The sequence below is a fragment of the Chenopodium album genome, chromosome 12, assembly GCF_948465745.1.
Source record: "Chenopodium album chromosome 12, dcCheAlbu1.1, whole genome shotgun sequence".
In the NCBI taxonomy this organism is placed as follows: Eukaryota; Viridiplantae; Streptophyta; class Magnoliopsida; order Caryophyllales; family Amaranthaceae; genus Chenopodium; species Chenopodium album.
Window position 1 is genome coordinate 18,671,226 of NC_137845.1, and position 23,410 is coordinate 18,694,635.

Sequence of the window (23,410 nt, forward strand, 5' to 3'; positions counted from 1 at the left end):
TCATTACATTTTTGGAAGCGGTTCAACCCAAACCGCTTGCCATTACTTATCTGAGGTTTTTTTTTGGTAGGTTTTTCGAAGCAGATTTTAAAAACCGCTTGCCATTTGGTTTATTCTACTAGTGTCGGCGTTCTTCAAGGTTGATTGCAGGGATTCCTGGTTTGTTAAAGTCAGATGGTGTTGTTCTTGATAGTGCCGATACATTTCAACAAGCTCAGTCCCAGAGGCAACGACCTATATAGCAAGGATAAATAAACGAATTAACAAAAATGGCAACACCACATTCAAATAAAACAAAATATAAGTGAAAAGGTACCTTCATTAAGTCATGCATATGTTGCACAACAACTGGGCCGATAAGACTAGTGGGCTTATCAACAAGGGTAGATAGGTTGCGTAGGAACCGATATCCAAGATTTCCACCCCACATTGGATCATTAGTAAAGATGGAATCATTGCGGCATACATCCAGCTCAGGCTGCCACCGGTCTTGAGAACGACCCTCTAGGACAACAAATCTTGTTATAACTTCATCTGGAATTTTTCCAAATGGTCGTTCTATCCATTGGTTAGCCTGATAAGTAATACCGGGAACGCTAACATCAGAGCCAATAGGACCTTTGGTATGGGACTCCAGCGGAATCCCAGTGGCAATCTGGGTTTGGGGTGGAGATGCAGTGATATCTTCCACAACTGCATTAGTTGGTATAGTCTTTTTTGTAGGCGTGATAACGGAATTGGACGCATTGTTCTTTAGAGGTTCGGGATGCCGAGTAGTAGATGGTGGTTTTTGCTAATCTACACTCTGCTTGGGCCGCTTGGGCGGTTGTTCATCTTCCTTCCCGGAACTCACAATCCTTTTTCCACCGCCACGCCGATTGGCAAGAGATACTAGCCACCTATTCTTTCTCATGTTCTCATCGGCCATTTCTTCAGCTTTTCTCTTTGAATTCTAAGTGGGGGCGCGGCTACAAAATGAGGCGAGGGTTTCGTAGTTGGATTTTGGTGCTTTCGGGAAGCATCTTAAAACTCTCTTCCTGTCGGTAGAGAGGCCTAAGATCTTATTATCCAATTTGTCAACTCCTAAGCAATGAAAACAAAGAACAATTTAGATGTCAACTAAAATAATAAGTTAGTAATTTAATGAACATAAAATGCATGCTGGAAAGTAATAAAACACACTGATAATAAAAACACAGAATAAGTACCATAGTTGTCAGCCCAGCATAGACCGACCTGAGACAAAGGGGTGTTGCCGAGAATATATTTCACACGTGGAACCCATACCTTTGGTGCAATTCTTATTTCATTATCCCCGACATCGACTTCCTCGATATCAAAATAGTTAAATGCCTTACGCTCTTGCTCACCAAGCTCTCTATCGGCAATTAAGCCAAACCTAGGATGAGGCCGATAAAAGGTTTGCCAAATCGGAAAATCATCAGATATTCGCATGAAAAAGAACTTATCCTGCCACACTTTACAACTAGATAGCTTGGGATGGACAGTATACTTGTGAGGAGTCGTGAATAACAACCACCACCCCTCAGATTGGCCATCTCGCTTTAAAGATAACAATTAAGAGTAAGGGGAAAATTTTTATATAATAAAACCCAGATGAGAGCAACAATAGCACAAACGGTTGGAGGTGTAAGATGGGCGAGACAAACATTCCAGGCCTTAAACACCTTTACAGTAAATGGATGAAGGGGAAGTCTCAGGCCGAAATCGAAATGCTTTGCGTATATGGCGACATGTCAAGCAGGACAGTCCAGAATGGAAGAATCAAGGGGATGGACGATTAACTCATATCCCTCGGGAAGCTTATAAAACCTCTTAGCATGACGGCAGTACTCCTTCTCCAAGGCTAGCTTGCTCCATACTTTGTTAACTTTAGCCTTGCCCACTTTGTCGTTGGGAGGTAGAGCAAGAGGTTGTCGGTGGTCTGCGTCATCGGTCTCGGAGTTGTACTCCTCATCTAGAGGCTCTTCCGCGATTACCTGCGCCAATATATCCACCAATTTATTCCTCTCTAAATCTTCCATATCAACTTCTTGATTAACCTGTTCACCTTCATCGCTTTTCTTCATTTAAGACCGATTTGATAGCGGAATCATGCACAGGGGATTCATGGTCTATTTTTTGATAAGGGATAGCGGATTCACGCACGAGTGAATAAGAGATGTCGGATCTTACTACCTGACCTTGCCTAGGTTTTTTACTAGGCCTAGCTTTACCAGAAGACGCTTTAGCTGCAGCCTCAGGCTGATAGCTAGTCTGTTTGGTTCTCGGTATAGTGGTAGCGTCAACACCTATATGACCAACGTTATAACTATAAATCCAGAAAAAATGCGAAGATGATATCGGACACTCACGGGATAGACGTCCAAAATTTCAGTATCGTTAGGTAAGTCAGGGTTGATTGGCCGAAAAGCCTTTTTGCGCTCGGCAATTACCTTGTGGCGTATAAAAGCATGCCTTTGTTCCTCAGCAGTCAAAGGCTGAAATGGATCGTCAATATTGTCAGACAGAGACGATGTGGTACCAAGGGGTTTTCCGATATCTTTACCCTAAGACTGCCTAATAAGACGACACCTAATAGTATTGAGACTAGGTTGTTCCTCTTCAATGCTATTTTCAAATAGTTGTAAAAGAAAACAACCAAAAAATTGCAAAAATAGAAAACATGCAAAACGAGAGTTAGGGTTTATGAATACCTTAAGATTAATTTTCCTGCAAAACACGATTAAAGTTGATAGTCTTCCTTTCACGCAACACAACACAGAAAGCTAAGTTCTAAGTTATCTTCGAAGAACACGGCTAATCGTTGAGATTCGTTCAGATTATTTGTGAAAATTATAGAGAATAGAGAATGAAGAGAAAAAGGGAAAAAAACTTGATTATATACCACAACAAAAAATAAACAAAAAAAAACGGTTGATATGACAGGTGGTTCAGATATCCAACGGCCCAGAGTATTCACTTAATTCAAAATAGTTTACCTGGATAGCTGACATGTGTCCTTCACTTCATTAAAATTCCCGCCTAAAGTGCAAAAACTATACAAATTCCACGCGGCCTAAAAGAAAACTGATTATACTTATTCAATTAGGAAATAAGATTATCGGCTACGCAACATTTTGGGTCAGCGATCATGGCCCTAAAGTAGACCTTGTTTGCTGTCGGCAAGCAAGGTCACTTGGGGGGGAAAACGGAATTTTTTCGCTGCCAATTACTTTTGTTTGGTTTTTTAATATGACCTTGTATGCTGTCGGCAAACATGGTCACTTGGGGGGAAAACGGAGTTTTTTCGCTCTTAATTATTTTTGTTTTGTTTTTTAAGATGACCTTGTTTGTTGTCGGCAAACAAGGTCACTAGGGGGGAAAACGGAGTTTTTTCGCTCCTAATTTTTTTTGTTTTGCTTTTTAAGATGACCTTGTTTACTGTCGGTAAGCAAGGTCACTTGGGGGGGAAATGGAGTTTTTTCGCTCCCAATTATTTTTGTTTTGTTTTTTAAGATGACCTTGTTTGCTGTCGGCAAACAATGTCACTTGGGGGGAAATCGGAGTTTTTTTGCTTCCAATTATTTTTGTTTGGTTTTTTAAGATGACCTTGTTTGCTTGCAAGGTCACTTGGGGGGAAAACGGAGTTTTTAATTTTTGGTTTATTTTATTAGCGATATTGACTCTGATAACGGTACGCAAGATACATTACAGAGCAACAAGAAAATTTAACGAACTCGATTCACGGACCAGGGGTAAAATAGGTTATCGTCGTCAGACAATATCCTACCATCATCCAACTGCTAACCACCAAAGATCAGACTGTTGGTCTAATTAGATACATATCTTTTCACAATCTTATAATCTTACTTCAACAAACCCAAGGGTGATAGCACGTGACGTACCAAGAAAAGCGCTCGACAGAGTGCAAGAAAAGTGCTCGACAGAGTTCAAGAAAAGTGCTCGACAGAGTTCAAGAAAAGCCCTTTACAGAGTGCAAGAAAAGCGCTCGATAGAGTGCAAAAAAAGTGCTCGACAGAGTGCAAGAAAAGCGCTCTACAGAGTGCAAGAAAAGTGCTCAATAGAGTGCCAGAAAAGTGCTTGACAGAGTGCAAGAAACATACGAAACAGAATACAAATTCAGTTTCCAAAAGTCGAAATGATTCAATAAAAAGTAAGGGCATCTGCTAAGCACACCCATGACTTACAACAAAATGCTAACACTGCTAAGTGAGAACATTAGTTCCTCTAACGTCCTCACTTGGGGGGCTAGTTGTATGGGGAGATACCGGTAACATGTACAGTGCCGATATCTACAACATTACAGAGTAAACGGATCTGGGTTTTCAAGCATAACGGACATGTCGGTAACTACACGTAACAGTAAAGATATCTGCTTGTCGCAAATCAACACGTGGCAGCAATTACTCAACACTTGGCACAAAGTGGTTTGCATGGCATGCAGCCATCTTGCACTTGGAGTCACTATAAATAGGTGGTTTTACCTTAATTTAAGGGGATCATTAATTACTCTCTCTCCCTCTTTCTTTTTCTCTCTCTTCTTATCATCTCTTTGATATCTTCTTCTTCTTCTCAAAATACTTTCTGACTTTATCATCGGAGTGGTTATCCTTGGATTCACCTTGGGGTTAGCTAATCCTTATTTCCTGTGTAGGTGCTTAGCTGGACGGTAGGGTCTTCGGGTTGTCGGATCTGAACTGGAACACTACTAGTTATTCAAGAATGGGAGGATGAACTCTTCTCAATTTAAGCCGTTTTGAGTCGTGCTGAACAGATGCAATGCGTACCAAACGGAGCTGATGTTGGGGTATGGTTGAAGAAACTTTAGGATTTTTCTTATGATTTGGAGGATATTTTGGATGACTTTGCTTTTGAATCTCTTAGTTACAACTCGAATACAACTTCAAATGATGATGATGATGAGGAGGAGGATGAAGATGATAAAATCAAGAATTGTGGTGTTCGATCATTTCTTACCTCCCCATAATATGGTTTGTTCACTACTTCATATATTTTTTACTCTTTGAATGTATGTATTATCTTTAGTGGTTTTTATATGTCTAAAATGTGATGATAGACAAATCTAACTAAGTTTTCCCTGTTTTTGTTGTGGTTTGTGGAACTTGGGTGAGCTATAAAATGATGATGTAACTGAATTTGTACTCATACAGTCTTATAACCTTTAATTAATCAGGTGGTGTGTCACTAAGCGATTTGGATACTCTCATGACTCTGAACCAGACTATTATTCATGTAGGACTGATGAGATAAGCAATCGCTTAAAGCAGATTCACACTCAGGCTACGACTTTATGTCTCTGACGAGGGGAAAAACTAGGTCGTTGACTAATCCTCCCCAAGCCAAACAAAATTTATAAACACTTAACAAACCTAAATACAAGTATAGAGGTAAGTCAAGGGTCAAAGCCAAAGGAACGGTTATGTTCAAGTGCTTTCAATTTCGGCGCCTAAGCTAGGTCGAAGCCAAAGGTAAAGAGGTAAAACTAATAACTAACAAAACAAAATACCAAACAAATAAAGCACTAGGGATGGGGATCACAAGTAATCATGACAATTGCAACAATTTGGGAAGAACATGCCAATCAATGGTTGTGAAGACTAATGATAAGAACTATCAATTGGAATCAAAGAGCTATCTCCTAATTGTTAAGCTAGATGTCTCTATGAATAACATACTAGAAAAATCACAGTCCAAACCAATCGATAATTGCGATTCCTAAATCAATGGGTCGTGTCATTAGCAATTACAATGCTATTTAGCATAATTCTCAAGGCCTAATCGAATTACACACATGCAAACTTACATTAAGCACTTTTATCTCAACAATCAATCAACACAATTCCCAAATAAATCACAACTAATTAATCATTCAAGTTTCACCCAATCCCTAGCCAAACAACTACTTAAGCATCATCATCTATCAACAAACAACTAAAGAAATCAAGAATAACCAAAATATGAAGAATAACTACACTAATCAAGAATCAAACATCAAAATCAAATCAAACAAAAATGAAATTAAACAAAGCAATAAGATGAGATAGAGTTAGAAATGCTCATTGGTAATAGAGAAGATCTTCAACACAATTGTTACCCTTGTATCATCAATATCTCAAATCACCATTGAAATCTCTCACTTTCTCACTCTAAATCTACTCCTAAACTAACCATAAAAGTAGAGAGAGAAACTCTCAACTAAGCTAAAATTATGATCAAAGTTATGTCTCTAACTTCCTACAAAAATCGGTTGTCAAAAGGTATTTATAAGAGACGCGCAAACGAAATCAAGCGAACCCAGAAAACAGGGAGGAGCGCCCGCGGGGGCAAGGTTGCGCGCCCGCACACGCACCGCGCCCGCGCGGCTGGGCAGCTCGCCCACGCTCTTCAGGGTTTCTTCACCTCTTCGTGCGCTCGCAAATGGGTCTCGTGAGCTCTACTTGATACATGTTGGGGGTGGCAGTTTCTAAGGGCCTTTTATGGTGGGTTCAACACCATCTTTCATGAGAGCACGACATGAGAGCGCAAGAGCTAGAACTTGGAGCATCCACTTCCTTGCATGTTGAGCTTTCCCAATGCTATGTGCTTACTCCAAAAGCATCTTCCAACTTAGAAAACCACAAAATATCAAGACCCGAACCTCGTACAATACCTAAAACCACAAAAAGAGAGCAAATGAAGGAGAAAACACTAGAAAAACTATAAAAACACAAAATAAGAAAGAAAAGGTATAAGGAAGAGAAAATGTATGAAACTAAGCATTTATTAATAAAGAAAGCTATGAAAAGAAGGTAAAAACAACCTAAATACTTATCAAATGAATGACATAAATGGCACTCATCAAATGCCCCCAAGCTTAACTTTTGCTCGTCCTCGAGCAAAACAAAAACAAGAAAGGGAAAAATGATGAACTTATTCAAACAAACAAAAGAAAAAGAGAGGAGACAAGAATATATACTAACTTACTTTCGTAGGAATCACGATTGTTATTAGCTACAACAAGCCCTTAAAACCCCAATGTCGCCAATGAGGACGAGTGAGGTCTCGTGAGGGTTTCCTAAGAGGTTAACCCACAACTCTCTCAAACCAAACAATCAAGGCAAAGCACGAAAAAGAAATCAAAAGAAAAGATAGAAAACAAATGTTCATGAATGGACTTTTGCAAATGAACAAGAATAAATGAATGCAATTCTTTCTAAACAAATAAGGGAGTGCACGTTTCAAGATAGCCAAAGTTGATTGAAACATAAAATATGCTAAGCATAGAGAACTAATAAGACACAATTCACCTTCATCTCAAACAATCTTACCGCGTTCTCCCTAGTTTCAAATCCACCTCTAGTGAGAATCTCAATGATTCCTCGAAGGAACTGGAAAAGAAGAGATTTTAGGGATACTCGACATCTTGACTATGCACACCAGTCCATAGGCTTGACTCATATCTCCCTCCACCGACTTGTGACTCAACCAAAAAGGTCAAAAGGTCTTGGAAAGGGTTGTAATGTAAGGGCCAAAAGGGTGAAGGTAGGCTAAAATTTGAAATTTGGTGGTATACCTAAATTGTGAAGCAAAGATTGGCCAAATCTTAACACCAAAACCAAGTAATCACCGAACAAAAACACCAACACCCCCAAGCTTATTCAAAGCCAAAATCACAAACATATATACAAAAAGCGTAAGAACGCTTCCCCCCAAGCTTAAATGAAGCATTGTCCTCAATGCTCAAAATAGGGAGAAATAAAATTACATCAAAATATTTTTGAGCTTTTCATTTTTTTCTCTTTCTTTTTCTTTTTGCCAAAGCATTTGAATGTGCTTCGCTTTATCTCATTTTTTTTTTCATTTTTCTATTTTTCACTTTATTGCATTATCCTCGCCTCTTTTAACTATGGACGGCTTTTTCAACTAGGCATTTGCCTTTATTCACAAAATATACACAAAATAAACTTGCTTACATTATAAGAACCAATATTCAAACTTATCCACCATAAAGTTCAACAATAATGAACAATTGCTTCACAAAAACCAAGAATGGGAACAAGAATGAAACAAAAGGCTCAAAATCTAAAGATATGGCTTGAAAAGAAGGTTTATGGCTCAAAAGGTTAGCAAGTAGGCAAATGAAAACAAAAAATAAAGAAATAGAAAACTATCCTAGAAAAGGAAAAATCACCATCCCGAAGAGATACCTTTGTCCTTCCTAAATGGTTAGGTCGAGATCTCAGGAGATAAGAGTCAAGTTCTAGATAAAGCATGTAATAGTCCAGGATCCATGTGCCGCTCATGCATAATATGTAGAAGGCTAGAAAAGAATGAAATCTCACATGGTTGTAGCAATAACTTACTATTAGTTTCAATTTCACTAAAGGGAGCAACTCCAACTTTCCACAAACAATTAGAATCCGGCTTCAATGTCCCAAAAGTTCTAAAGACACTACCTTAGCATACTCTATCCTAGAATCAACTAAACATACTCTCAAAACGTGTACACCATTACCATTTAAGAAGAAAAACATTCAACTATACAAGTCCAAAGTATTATGTCCAAAGCAAGAACAAAACAAAACACATTAAAAAATTTCCTTAATAGAAACAAAACTCTTTTTAGAGGTTTTTTAAAATAAAGAACATGGAAATGCATATACAAATGTGCATGACATATATGAATCAACATCCTACCAAACATGATAAAATACCCTCCCCCAAGCTTGAATGAGACAATACACTCAAATCATAAATCATAGAATCTATGGGAGGGAAAAAGAAAGAAATCAAACCATCAATACCAACACATGTCCAATAAGTCACCAACCATTAGAGAAAGAGCAAGGAAAGATATTACCGGATATAGGTGGTTGTAAATACCCGCAAATGACCCAACTTAAAACTTTCAAAGCCAATTTCCTCTGGAATTGAATCTTATTTTCCATATGCTAGCAATTGTGGTGCCAAAATTCCTTGATTCTTGATTCGAACCAATGCACCAAAGTATATCAAGTTATGTACGTAGGAAGATGCACACAAAAATTCCCATGAGAGAAAATCTATTCTAAAAAGAAAAGAAAATGAAAGCAATAAAACACGGGTTACTTCCCGAGAAAGGCTTGCTTATGGTCAAGAAGGCTTGCTTTGGTCCAAGCTTGACCGCTCCAGTAAATAATATTGCAACGATCGTAAGAGCTAGTCAAATGCACTAGTACACATTTTATAAGAAAGAAGGTAGGCAAATGATAGAAGATGAGCATGCAACAAGATTAGTGCATGCAAATGAAAGTGAAGAAGGAGTTGCCAAGAAGGAGAAGAATCAAAAGAAAATTCAAGAAAATAAGAAGAAGAAGAAAAAGAATAGAAAGGCAAACTATCTTCACAAAAATCTTTTTTGGTGACAAAATCACCATTTTCCTTAATAATCAATGAGTGGGGAGCTTGAATTTCACAAGTAGAAGGAGGGTCCCCAAAAGGCTTATTGACAAAAGAAAGGAAGGACATAGGAATGTAGGGGATATGGTTGAATTTCCTTGAAAAAGGGACATAAAAGGAGTGAATAGGGGTAATGGTCTCACGTGAGAACTCTTTTTCACCACTATACCTCACATCACTAATAAAAGCATAAAAATTAATCATAGAATCCTCAAAAGAAGAACACTCATAATTTCCATCTCCCTCAAACATCCAACTTCCAAGAGGAACTACATAATCCCCTCCATTAAAACAATGAACAACAACTCCCTCAACATCCTTAAAGCCCAAAGTCTCAAAACCATGCATGAATGGATGCAAATTCATTTCAAACTCACCTCTCTTCCATAAAGCATCCTCAATAAACTCATTTAAAAGGCTATGGGTTTTCATTTGACTCTCAGAGAACTTATTAGACATAACCACAAACGATTCCAAATACTCATGGATAGAAGAATCACAATCATGCACTTGAGACTCATCACAATCAACAAAGGAAGGGGGGATTAGATTCACAAAATCATCCTCATCATCATCACTCTCAACTCCCTTTCCTTCACTCCTATGCTCACTAATAGGATCCTCACACACTCTTGGTTGCTCAATATCATCATCATCATCCTCAACACACATATTAAAATAAGAACTTTCACAAACAAGCATTAAAGATGACAATTGGCTTTCTAGCCCCTCTTTCCTTCTTCTTCCTTCCTCAAGACGCTCCTTATTCTTTTTCATTATCTCTAATTGACTTCTCATAGATTTAAGAATCAACTCCTTACTAGGCCTAAGATCATTATCAAGCTCAATGCGCCTAATTTGAGATTCAAAATTATCAACAAGAGATTCAAAAGGTGTAGAAGATCGAGCTTCAACCAAAGAAGAAGGAGTACAACCAAGATTGGAAGAACCAACATTAAAATCAAGAGCATATTCATCAAATTGGGGAGTGGGGGCACAATCAAGCACATGAGATTTGTTATTAAGGGAACGAACCACATCACAAGAAGACATGGTAAATAATGAAGAAAATTGAAACACACCATTAGCATCAACTTAAGCATGTACCTCATCATCATGAACAAAAGGGGAAATAGAGTTGAAAACATTTGTTCTAGGTTCTATCATGGGATCATATGACAATTCATGGGAATCCATGCTAATATTAGAAGAGTCAAGACATTGCACATCAATATTAGAAACATGATTACCCCTATTATAGACATCCCAAGCAAACCAAACATAAAATCCCAAGCATCATAAATTGACAATGCTCTAAATTCACCATTATGCATGCATTCAACTTCATCAGCTTATTCATACCTAAATAACAAATCTCACAAGCCTCCTAAAGATTACATCAATTGTAATCAAGAAATCCCTCAAGTATATTGAAATATTCACGAAAAGGATCGTTGTAAAATTGAGGAAATGAGAGACATGCAATTTTTTTTAAAACAAACAAAAATCAAGTAAAAGAAAAGTATATACAAAGACTTAGACTCAAGCAATTAAAAACACTCAAACATAGACACCGTTCCCCGGCAACGGCGCCATTTTGATATAGGGGAAAACTAGGTCGTTGACTAATCCTCCCTAAACTAAACAACATTTATAAACACTTAACAAACTTAAATACAAGTATAGAGGTAAGTCAAGGGTCAAACACAAAGGAACAATTACGTTCAAGTGCTTTCAATTTGGGTGCCTAAGTTAGGTCGAAGCCAAAGGTAAAGAGGTAACACTAATAACTAACAAAACAAAAAACCAAACAAATAAAGCATTAAGGAATGGGGATCACAAGTAATCATGACAACTGCAACAATTTGGGAAGAACATGCCAATAATTGGTTGTGAAGACTAATGATAAGAGCTATCAATTGGAATCAAAGAGCTATCTCCTAATCGTTAAGCTAGATGTCTCTACGAATAACAAATTAGAAGAATCACAATCTAAACAAATCAATAATTGCAATTCCTAAATCAATGGGGCGTGTCATTAGTAATTACAATGCAATCTAGCATAATTCTCGAGGCCTAATCGAATTACACACATGCAAACTTACATTAACCACTTTAATCTCAATAATCAATAAAAACAATTCCCAAATAAATCACAGTCAATCAATCATTCAAGTTTCACCTAATCCCTAGCCAAACAACTACTCAAGTATCATTATCTATCAACAAATAACTAAAGAAATCAAGAATCAACAAAACATGAAGAACAATTACAATAATTAAGAATAAAACTTCAAAATCAAATTAAACAAACATGAAATTAAACAAAGCAATAAGATGAGATAGAGTTAGAAATGCTCATTGATAATAGAGAAGATCTTCAACACCATTGTCACCCTTGTATCATCAATCTCTCAAATCACCATTGAAATGTCTCATTTTTTCTCTCTAAATCTACTCCTAAACTAACCCTAAAACTAGAGAGAGAAACTCTCAACTAAGCTAAAATTATGATCAAAATTATGTCTCCAACTTCCAACAAAAATCGGTTGTCAAAAGGTATTTATAAGAGGCGCGGAAACAAAATCAAGAGAAGCCGAAAAACATGTAGGAGCGCCCGCACAGGCAAGGGTGCGCGCCCGCGCACGCACCATGCACGCCCCCGCTCTTCTGGGTTTCGTCGACTTCTTTGCCACTTCGTACGCTATCAAATGGGTCTCGTGAGATCCACTTAATACATGTTGGGGGTGACAGTTTCTAAGGGCCTCTACGGTGGGTTCAACACCATCTTTCATGAGAGCGTAAGAGCTAGAACTTTCAGCATCCACTTCCTTGCATTTTGAGCTTTCCCAATGCTATGATCTTACTCCAACAACATCTTTCAACTTAGAAAACCACCAATATCAAGATCCGAACCTCGTACAATACCTACAACCACAAAAAGAGAGATTAGATAAAGGAGAAAACACTAGAAAAACCATAAAAACACAAAATAAAAGAGAAAAGGCACAATAAAGAGAAAATGTATAAAACTAAGCATTTATTAATAAAGAAAGCTATGAAAATAGGGTAAAAACAACCTAAATACTCATCAAATGAGTGCAAAAATGGAACTCATCAGTCTCTTATCCAACACCATACCAAAATTGGCATACTCGTTGGAGGAGTAACAGAGAAAGATGCAAGAGACCTCGTCTTTGATAAGCGAGCCTCATGTTTATGGGAGGGATGATAGCAAAAATGATATCATCTCTCAATTTTTGGATGATAAGCCAAGTTATGAGAATTATGTCGTGATCCCGATCACTAGAATGGGAGGCATTGGGAAGACAACTCTTGCTCAATATATTTACAATGATGAGCAGGTGAAGAGTTCACTAGTAGAAAAAATGCTATTTGTAATGCCCTATTAGTAACTGGCGTATGTTATGCTAGTTACGAAAGCATTAATAATAAACGACTAAAATAATGCCAGTTACTAATTTCATGACACTAGTAACTGACTAAATTAATGCCAGTTACTAATATGTGGTTTATCATTGTTTAAAGTTTTATTAGTAACTGACTAAATAAATGCCAGTTAAAAATATTAAGTCAGAGAAACTTTGACTTAATATTTTGTAAATAGATGAAAAACGCCAGTTACAAATGTTAAGTCAAAAAAACTTTGACGAAAAAGTTTGTAACTAGCTTACAAACGTCAATTACAAATATTAAGTCAGAGAAATTTTGACCAAAATATTTGTAACTACAAACGCTGTTTACAAGTATGAAGTTACTTCTTCCTATTAATTTTTAGGGTATTTAATTTTTATTGAAGTTAAAGGAAATAACTTCTCGATGAAAACAAACAAAAGACTTAAATTTTATTTTTTTTCACTTTCACGCCAACTATTCCTCCTCTCGCGTGACCTAGCTCTCATGGCAAAGACTCACTAAAACCCATTTTCACTCTCGCGCGACCTAGCTTTCATTGTGAAAACTCCTCCATAGCTTCTTCCTCAGTTCCTTAATTCTACAGTTTTGACTTAAATTGCTTTGGTTTTTTCGAATTGGGGTTCATCTTTAGTGGTTCTATATCAAGGTTTTAAGGTATGAATTTTTCGAATTAGGGTTCTTGTAATTTTCCCTTTCTTAATTCAATTATAGTCTTATAATTCGAATTAAATTTTGTTGTTGATCAGTTTTCTTAAGTTATTTCGATTTTGTTCTTGGCAAGTACTCCTCCACAACGACGAACGTCTTCCTCCTACAGCTTCTCCAACGATATTTTAGTTGATTTTCGAATTTTGGGTTCAGCAATATTGCTTCTATTGAGGTTTAAAGGTATGTAATTTTCGAATTAGGGTTCTTGTAATTATCCCTTTTCTTAATTCAGTAAAGCCCTAAAATTCGAATTGAATGTTGTTGTTGTGAATTACTTAATTAATTTTAAATCAAATTGTATTATTGAAAACCAAGAAAATTACTTCTAGATGTTAGTTTTGTAAGCTATTTCTTGTTCTTTTCCTTTTTGTTTCTCTTGATGTGAATGTTGTAGTCCTTTGAGGCTCTGACAATGTTATCACATTATTGATCATGCTATAGTAAAACAACTCCTTTGTAAACTCTTTCTTCGTAGGATCCTGTAGAATTTCATTTAACCAAATTACATTGGTTTTACTATGAAATGTCAGACAATAATTTTACATCAATATTTCAGACTCAATTACTTGGTTTTGAATCCCTTTTTTTTAATGCTTATTATACTGTAGTAATTTTATGTCTTAGGTGCTAGATGATGGCAGAATTGTTTTGAACAGAGGTTTTTTCACAAAGAAATTCTAAAAAATATGAGAGATTTTTTACATCAATATACTATACAGGGTGTCCAACTCGGATTATATAGCAGCTTTGCCTATTTAGCAGGCCTAATAGAATTTTTTTATTCGAATACTTGGTTACACACATGGGGTAAAAATAATGTTGTAAGCAAGTTATATTAATTAGTACGCATCTCTTGCACTATACCATGTCTAAATAAAAACATTATAACAAAGCCTAAACTGCAACAGCTTGTTGTCTCCCGACCTCATTGAGTTCATTATCTGACTGTCCCTGGATCATTAAATCGAATAGAATTACAAGTTTGAGTAAACACAGCAATTTTAATTATTCAGTTATTCCCATTGATTGTATTGAATTTACAAAACTATAATTCTATAGAGAAAATGAACTAGTGGTAGCCTAGTAGCCATCTATGAAGTGTGCTTACATTTTGATCATACTTGTGAGTTTGACTGTTTTTTTAGGTATTTTATCTCCTAGGAGTTGATTGATAATGTCCGATAGTTGTTCAAAATTATGGCCTGAATTTCAGAACTGAATGCAAATTGAAAATTAGAACTGCAGCTCGGAACTGAAAATCAGAAATGAATTCAAAGTTGAATTTCAGAACTCAATTAAGAGTTGAATTTCAAAACTGAATTCAAAACTGAAAATCAAAAATGAATTCAGAACTGAAAATCAGTACTGAATTCATAACTGAAAATCAAAACTGAATTCAAAGCTAAATTTCAGAACTGAATCTCAGAACTGAATTAAGAACTTAAAATAAAAACTGAAATCAGAGCTGAAGTTCAAAACTGAATTCAGAACTGAAAATCAGTATAATATTACAAGTTGAACATTGTAGATAAGTGAAAGAGCTAATGGCAGTCGAAGTTGTGGATTGTGGTTTAACTGAAGGAGATCATGCTGTCATTTGTCTTCCCAAACTTAGGCAGCTTGTTCTCATTCTATTGCCTCAGATGGAAAGCATCTATAAGGGTCGACTTGTTTGTGCTTTGCTTCTGTTTGTACTATAATGGACTGTCCAAAACTGAATCATCTTCTGTTCTCCAGGATAGATGCACGAGAAGAGTCATATGTCTCTTGTCTAGAACGGATTGAAGGCCAAGAGAAATGGTGGGACTTGTTAGTATGGGATAAGCCGAAATCTAAGGCTTTGCTCAAACCTCTGTTTAGATGTAGGTATTTGGATGACAAGATTGTTTACTACTGACTTAGCCACCTTGCTGTGTCAAATGGTTTGTGTGCTTCCTTCTCTCTCTTTCCCTCCCCCGCCCCCCACCCCCTCTTTTACTTCCAAAAGCACTCCTTATTCAATTAAGGTGTATTCCCTACTACCACTGGGTGATTAATCTTATGATTTTATTATCGCACTATATAGTCCTAGACTCTTCAAAGCTTATGATGATAAAGTTTTCTAGTTGTTTGTTGAAAAGACTATGTTATTTTTAAAAGAGAATAAAAAAGACCTTTCATGATGTATTATATGCTTAAGACTTTGGCATTTAGCCTAATTCACTAGGTAATTTAATATAACGTATGTCATGTAATATTTGATCAGTTGAGCAATATTGTGGCTTTTCATAAACTACTACTCGTACTACTTAATTAAAAGAGTGTTGAATTAGATTCAAAGTTCCTGTAGTGTGCTACTAATTTTTAATTTTTTTCATTGGTAAGGAGAAGGGCTTCCTTGGCTGTAACCTCTCATAGGTCCAGCAGTGTGCTAATTGGAGAATATGTAATTTTTTTTTTTCGAGGAAATGTATGTAAGCTCATTAGTAACTAACTAACTGTGTAGAATACTAGGATGTTTGTGTTTCGATATTTATGTTATTAATTGGAACTTAGAAGTAGCATCAATGAGAGAGGATAAAACTCCCAATATGCCTTTTCTCATGTCATTGAGTATCGATCATGAGATCTTCTAAAATTTTTGAGAGAACCTCTAATCACTTGAGTTATCCTTTACCTTTAAATTTGCTTATTAAAATGTTTGATACTTGGGTTGAATAGTAGCTTAATATTTATTTTTGTAATGTTAATCATATAACTAAATCAAAATCTTGGTATATTTAAAGTTTTGATTTCATTTTATTTTAACTTCCAAATTTCTATTTCCATGAAGGAGTTTAGTAATTTCTAAGTTTTTTCATTCAGCTTTTTTTTTTAAATAAATCTCTACCAGTTGCTTCTGTCTCCTTGTTTCCTTCCTTGACAATCATTGGGTTCTGACATTTTAGCTCAACCAAAATAGCTCAATCAAAATTGGCAGAAAAAAATTCTATATTTTTATCTTTGATAATTTTTATAAAGTATAATAGACACATTTATATATATATATATATATATATATATATATATATATATATATATATATATATATATATATATATATATATTTGCAGGAGTATTTGGCAAGACTTGCAGCCTACAACGATGTAGAATTGGATGAGATTCGAGAACAATGGGCTAAGTTTTTTAGGCTTAATTTTTTGTTGAAAGACTAGTTATCTTATTAATCGATGTTATGATTAATCGCATTTAGCTTAATAAAACAATATAATACATTTCTATATATCTACTTTTATTTAGCCTATTGGTTATTGTTATTACATTTCTAAATTATAAATCAATGATTCTTTTTTTTTATTCAAGTTTTAATTGTTTTTTGGAAATTAAAGTATAGTTAATTTTATTGTATTGTATTGTTGTGGATGAATAATTCAAGTTGTGTGGAATTATTTGGAGTGTTTGTATTGTATATATGTTGTGGGTGAATTTAAGTTATATGGAAGTATTCAGAGTACGTGTTTTGTTGGTTGAATTGTAACATCTGACGATGGGTCATTTGGAAGGATATACTACCATTCTCATATTCGAATCAAATATTTATAAACAAAAAAATATTTATTTATTAGTAATTGGCGTAATCTAATGCTAGTTACTAATAGTATTTTTTAAAAAAAAATAAAAAAAAATATATTCGTAACCGGCGTTAAGATTTGCCAGTTACTAATAATACCCTAATTGTAACCGACGTCACTTAATGCCAGTTACGAATATAATGATTTCTAACTTGAAAAATAAACTTTTTGTAACTAGCGTTGGGTTAAGACATTTACGAATAATACATTATTTGTAACTAACATTAGCCGGTTATGAATAATTTTCACTAGTTGTTATGGTGGCATTCGCAACCAACAATGCCAGTTACAAAAAGTCAATTTCACTAGTTACAAATAGCATTTTTTTTCTACTAGTGGTTACTTTGATCTTCAGGCATGGGTGTGCGTATCTGATGTGTTTGACGTGAAATGCATAACAAAATATATCATCAACTCGGTCACCCAGGGGAATATTGACTGTAGTAACCTGAATCAAGCACAAGAGAAATTGCAGCAACTGTTAAAAGGTCAAAAATTCTTTATTATTGTTCTTGATGATGTTTGGAGTGAGGAATACGTGGATTGGAACCAGCTACAAACACCTTTTCTTGGTGCTGCAAGAGGAAGCAGAGTTATAGTAACTTCAAGAAGTGAGAAGACTACAAGAATCGTGATGAGAAATTATCGCCACAACATCATCTATATAGAGCATTTGTACGTCAAATGAGGATTGTTGGTGTATATTTCAACGCCCTGTTAATAAGTTTTCTGACTTTTCTGAGAAGTAGGATGATATAGTCCGAAAATGCAAAGGATTACCTTTGGCTGCAAAAACTCTTAGAGGTCTCCTACGAAAGGCAATAGATAAAAGTCATCGCCAAAGAATATTAGATATCAATATTTGGAGCGAGGAGAGCAGTGTTTTACCGGTTCTAAGGTTGAGTTATCATCATCTGCCATCTCATTTGAAGCATTTATTTGCTTATTGCTCTATGCTTCCCAAAGATTACCATTTTCAGGAGATAGGGATCATAAAACTTTGGATGGCTTAGGGCTTCCTACCAGAAAACATGAATGAAAGAATAGAAGATGTAGGCCACAATTGCTTCCTTGATCTAGAATCAAGGTCATTAATTGAGGAATACACTTGATGTAGAAGAATTCATATTTGTGGAAGGTCCTAGAATGTTCACTATGCATGACCTCATCCATGATTTGGCAAAAAGGGTTGCAGATGACCTCTGTTGTGTAAAAGATACTGTGAATATGCATAATGTTCTTAAAAGAACACGCCATATGTATGTGACTGATGCTGGTGTAAATGAAGCAGTAGAGAATCAACTCTTCACTTCTCAACTACGAACTTTTCTATATTCATCCTCTAATGATTTGAATATTGAAATGTTGAATTACTTTCAACACTTTAGATATTTACACACTCTACGTCTATCTTTGAAAAAAATCTAAGTGTTGCCAGAGTGTATTGGTGATTTGAAGCACTTGAAGCTTCTTGCTGTCATATTAAAGCAAATTAAAGTGTTGCCGAAGTCAATCAGCAAACTCAAAAACCTCCAAACACTAGAGTTGAGTTAGTGTTCTTATCTTCAGAGATCCCAAGTGTTGGATTCCTCGTTAAACTTCGACATCTATTCGTTGATTATACCTTGTTAAAAGAGATGCTGCTGGGAATTGAGAAACTAAAAAGCTTGCAGAGTTTAGATAAATTTATCTTGGCACCTAAGGGAGGGTTGAGGGTTAGAGAGTTGGGAGAGTTGAATCATCTTCATGGAAGATTAATTATCTTTGGACTAGAAAATTTGACAAAAGTTGAGGATGCAGTGCAAGCACGATTGCATGATAAAGATAATGTAGATAAGTTGCATCTGAAATGGAAAGGTGTTGGTATGAGGTTGATGACAACACTAAAAGAGATGTTCTTGAGAAGTTGCGGCCTCACACTTCATCAAAGAATGTAAACTACATGGGTACAGGGGCTCGACACTCCCAAGTTGGTTGGGAGATCCTTCTTTCATCAACATGGTTCACATAAGACTTGAGGAGTGTGAGAAATGTGAATGCTTGCCTCCGTTAGGGCAGCTACCCTCGTTAAAGAGTCTTCTTGTCAAAGGTATGAATGGTATCACAGAGGTTGGCCTTAAATTTTATGGGAATTATACCACTCCTTTTCCATATTTGAAGACTTTATATATAGAGGATTTGGTGTCCTTGAAAAAGTGGGTGCACTCACCAGTTGCCAACAACGGCGGAGCATTCCCTCTCCTTGAAAAGCTTTCCATTATATATTGTTTGTCATTGCAAGGAGATTTACTTCCTCATCTCTTAGAACACTAAAAATCAAAGAATGCAAGAAGTTAAGTGTATCACTTCCAAGCCTTCCTCTGCTAGAAGTGTTAAATGTAGATGGATGTAAAGTATTGTCTACAACTGCGAATGTCATTTTCTATTCTAAACGGCTGATTCTTCACAATATATTTGAGATTATTAGCTTTAACTGGAGTTTTCCATTCCTTTGTGAAGAGCTTTCCATTGTCAATTGCTCATCTGTTCCCATTACCATTGATCAGATATCAGTGATGCTTTGACGGCTTAAGATTTTTAATTGCAGAGATCTACAATTCTTAGAATTGAAGAATTTTTCTTCCTCAACTTCTCGTCTTGAAAACTTAGTGTTGATGAGTGTTTAGGCCAAAATCTAACTGCTAGATTCGACCAGGTTCTATAGGACAACAACTAGATTAATAAGTAAGGAAATGATAGTGTAGGTTCAATGAATGAGGGTGAATAACCTACGTAAGATGAACAAAGTGGAAAGGGAAGAAGAGACACAAGATAATGATGCAAAAAACCTCAAGAATAAGGGTAAAAACTGCGGGTGGCGTTAAGTCCACCAATCTACTAGTTTGATAATAAATTACCGGTACAATACAGGTTGTTTTGTGATTAAGAACGAACCTGTAATTTAGTGCTAATTATTAACTGCTATAGAATATAATGCCTAGGGCTCGCAGATAGAATTAACATTTCCAATTGACTTATTCCTAGTGGGAAATATCTCCTCCTTGATAGTAGGAAACCTTATAACAACTTTAACTTTGTTCAAACTTTGATTCACTTAGAATATTCCTTGATAGTAGGTAATATCTTTAATTGATTTCGTTTAATACCTGGAACCCAGTAGCTGATCACGTAGCAATCTGTAACCTGCGATCTAGCAACCTACGGACATCTAAACCTGTAGTAAAAATTTAGGCACAATAGTTTGCTCCCAGCTTGTCTCTTAGATGTACCTGTTGCTTCTATGAGGCAAGCTTAGAAATTTCGAAAGATAAACTTTGACATGACTAACGGAAAGATAAAGGTTTTCCCAAGATAATTCTTTAGATTCGAAAAGTTACAATAGTTTCTTATTATTAAAACGTTGATCTTAGCTTTTGAACTTATGCTTTACTTAGCTCATGGGGAAAGGTTTTCATTCGTTAGTTTTTCTTTAGACTTTGAACATTCGATGCTAGGTTCTTTAAAATAAAACTGACTTTGATTTGAATTTCATTATTCTGCGATTTTGCTTTTACTTTGAATGTCTTTGGTATCTGGCGCATTGGCCCTTAGTACATCGTAGCTTTGGACGTCATTGGTATCTGGCTTATTGGCCCTTAGTGCATTCATAGCTTCGGATGTCATTGATATCTAGCGCATTGGCCCTTGGTTTATTCGTAGCTTTGGCAGGTTATAGTTGTACCCAGAACTCATATTGTATCTAGGATGCAGGTTGTCCATTTGAATCTGTAAAGTAGTAGGTTAGAGATGATCGTTGGCGTCGCCGCCAATGGTCCTCCGACGTTTACGTTAGTACTGATTTGACGGAAACATATAACCAAATTAAAGCAATAAACATAAATATATAGATATATATATTTTTTTTTATTAGAAACTAACTTAGAAAGAAGGTGTATGCAACAAGGGAATAACTCAAAAGTAGTAAACAGGTTAGAAATAATGCGTAGATAACCTGGAAATAACTTAGAAATAACTTAAAGAAAACTCAGATGAAACTTGGAGACAACCTAAAAGGTTCTTAGAAATGGCAAGCTTTTAGATGTGCTATATTCAAGCGTTCAGGTACTAGCTTACCTTCTGCGTAGCTAACCTATAGGTTCTTTATCAACCCAGTATTGACCTTTAAGGTTGCCCCCAGCTACCTGCAGGTACTCTAAAATGAGAACTCAGATGGACTCATCTTCCTCTGCACGAACTTCAGCCATTGCTCTAGTCCTAACATCTTCAAAAGAAGCACAAGTATATCTGGTCAACTCATAATACTACCTAGATTGATAAATGAGGCCTTTGCGGAATGCTTCTGTGGCAGTTAAATGATCGCAGTTCTTGATGTTGACTATCTCTTTGTTGAACCTGCTTCAATATTCTCTGCTTGTCTCATTCTGCTTCTGGATGACGCAGTACAGGTCATTGCTCTACCTCTCCAGCTCCCTTCTAGTTGCAAACTATTGACTGAACCTGTTTGCCAAGCTACAGAAGCTGCTGATAGATCCCGACTTCTAGTTTATTAGCCACTGGAGTGCAGGTCCAGATAGAGTAGCGCCAAAGGACTTGCACATGGTGGGCTCAATAAGCTCCCACGGGATTGATTGCTGCCACATCCTCTACTTGTATTGGGCCACATAATCTTGAGGGTCAGTAGTCCCATCGAACAACTTGGGGAATACTAGAATATTCTGCTTTTTGGGAATCTGAACTCACGCAATCTCCTCCACGAAGGGAGACTCATTAAATCCATTAGGAGATTCATAAGCCATAGGCTTCGCCACACCTGGTAGCCGACTCAAGAGCTTCATCATTTTCCGACTTTGGGCTTTGAGAATAGATACTCTCTCAGCCATAGGGTTAGTCTCTTCACCTGACTCTTTCTCAGGCTTCTTGGGATTACTATCTTCTCCTTCAGATTCATCGGATGAAATCTGGAGAATAGAGGGGTATCCTTGGTTCTGACCTGTCTCTTCTTGCTGCTCATGACAGATTCGAGCTCCTTGCTCAAATTTTCCAAGGTTTCTTAATGAGATTGGGATTCAACCTAGAGCTTCAGGTTCTACCTGGGTAGCTCTAAACTCTTCCCGTAACTGCTCCACAATTTCGGCCATGGTAGGTTCATGACTGGGAGTCTTAACCATGATGAATGATGAATCAAATGAAATGACTAGGATGATCTAACTGTGTCCCCACAGACGGCGCCAAACTGTTTCGGCCAAAATCTAACTGCTAGATTCGACCAAGTTCTATAGGACAACAACTAGATTAAAAAGTAAGCAAATGATAGTGTAGGTTCAATGAATGAGGGTAAATAACCTATGAAAGATGAACAAAGTGCAAAGGGAAGAATAGACATAAGATGATGACGCAGAAAACCCCAGGAATAAGGGTAAAAATTGCGGGTGCGTTGAGTCCACCAAACTACTAGTTTGGTAATAAATTACAAGTACAATACGAGTTGTTTTGTGATCAAGAACGAACCTGTAATTTAGTGCTAATTATTAACTGCTATAGAATATAATGCCTAGGGATCGTATCTTGTATTTTTACAATGGTATTCCATCCTATTTATAATAGGGGAGTCTTTTGAAGTCTTGTAACAGCTTCTTTAATGATTCCTTGAAAGTAAGAGTTAGTTGTCAGGTTCAGCTCCGAGATTCGTGCCATGTTCTCTTTGTGCTTATCCATTGCCTTTTGACTTGTTCTTTGCCCATGATTAGTTGGAGAATAGTGGGAGTATCCACTATAAAAGTAGGAGACATAGTTTAGCCCTTTGATTTGGTCTTCGACGAATGTGGACTGATTTGTGGTGCAGATAGAATTAACTTTTGTAATTGACTTATTCCTAGTGGGAAATAGCTCCTCCTTGATAGTAGGAACAATTTTTACTTTGTTCAAACTTGGATTCTCTTAGAATATTCCTTGGAAATATCTTTGTTTGATTTCGTTTAATACCTGGAGCCAAGTAGCTGATCACGTATCAATTTGTAACCTGTAATCTATCAACTTGTGACCTGCGGGTCTAGTAACCTGCAGGCATCTGAACCTGTAGTAAAAATTTAGGCACAACAATGAGTGTGAGTCTATTGTCTCAATTGGTCATATTCCCTTGACTATACAATCATTAGAGATTGATGACTGTGAGAAGCTGAGGTATGTAGAAT

At 36.4% G+C, this 23,410-nt stretch overlaps 1 long non-coding RNA gene and 1 pseudogene across 2 annotated transcripts; both read left to right on the plus strand.

Annotated features, from left to right (window-relative positions):
* Positions 1-12,641: 12,641 nt before the first annotated feature.
* On the plus strand, positions 12,642-21,769 carry LOC145571022 (putative disease resistance RPP13-like protein 1; annotated as a pseudogene).
* LOC145572183 (uncharacterized) lies at positions 13,334-16,891 on the plus strand. Of its 2 annotated transcripts, XR_014096710.1 has the most exons (4): positions 13,334-13,554; positions 13,647-13,788; positions 15,346-15,530; positions 16,701-16,891. It is a non-coding gene; the product is annotated as an uncharacterized LOC145572183 (long non-coding RNA). The 2 variants fall into 2 exon arrangements; XR_014096711.1 differs by lacking the exon at positions 16,701-16,891 and having other exon boundaries at positions 15,346-15,694.
* Positions 21,770-23,410: the final 1,641 nt, after the last annotated feature.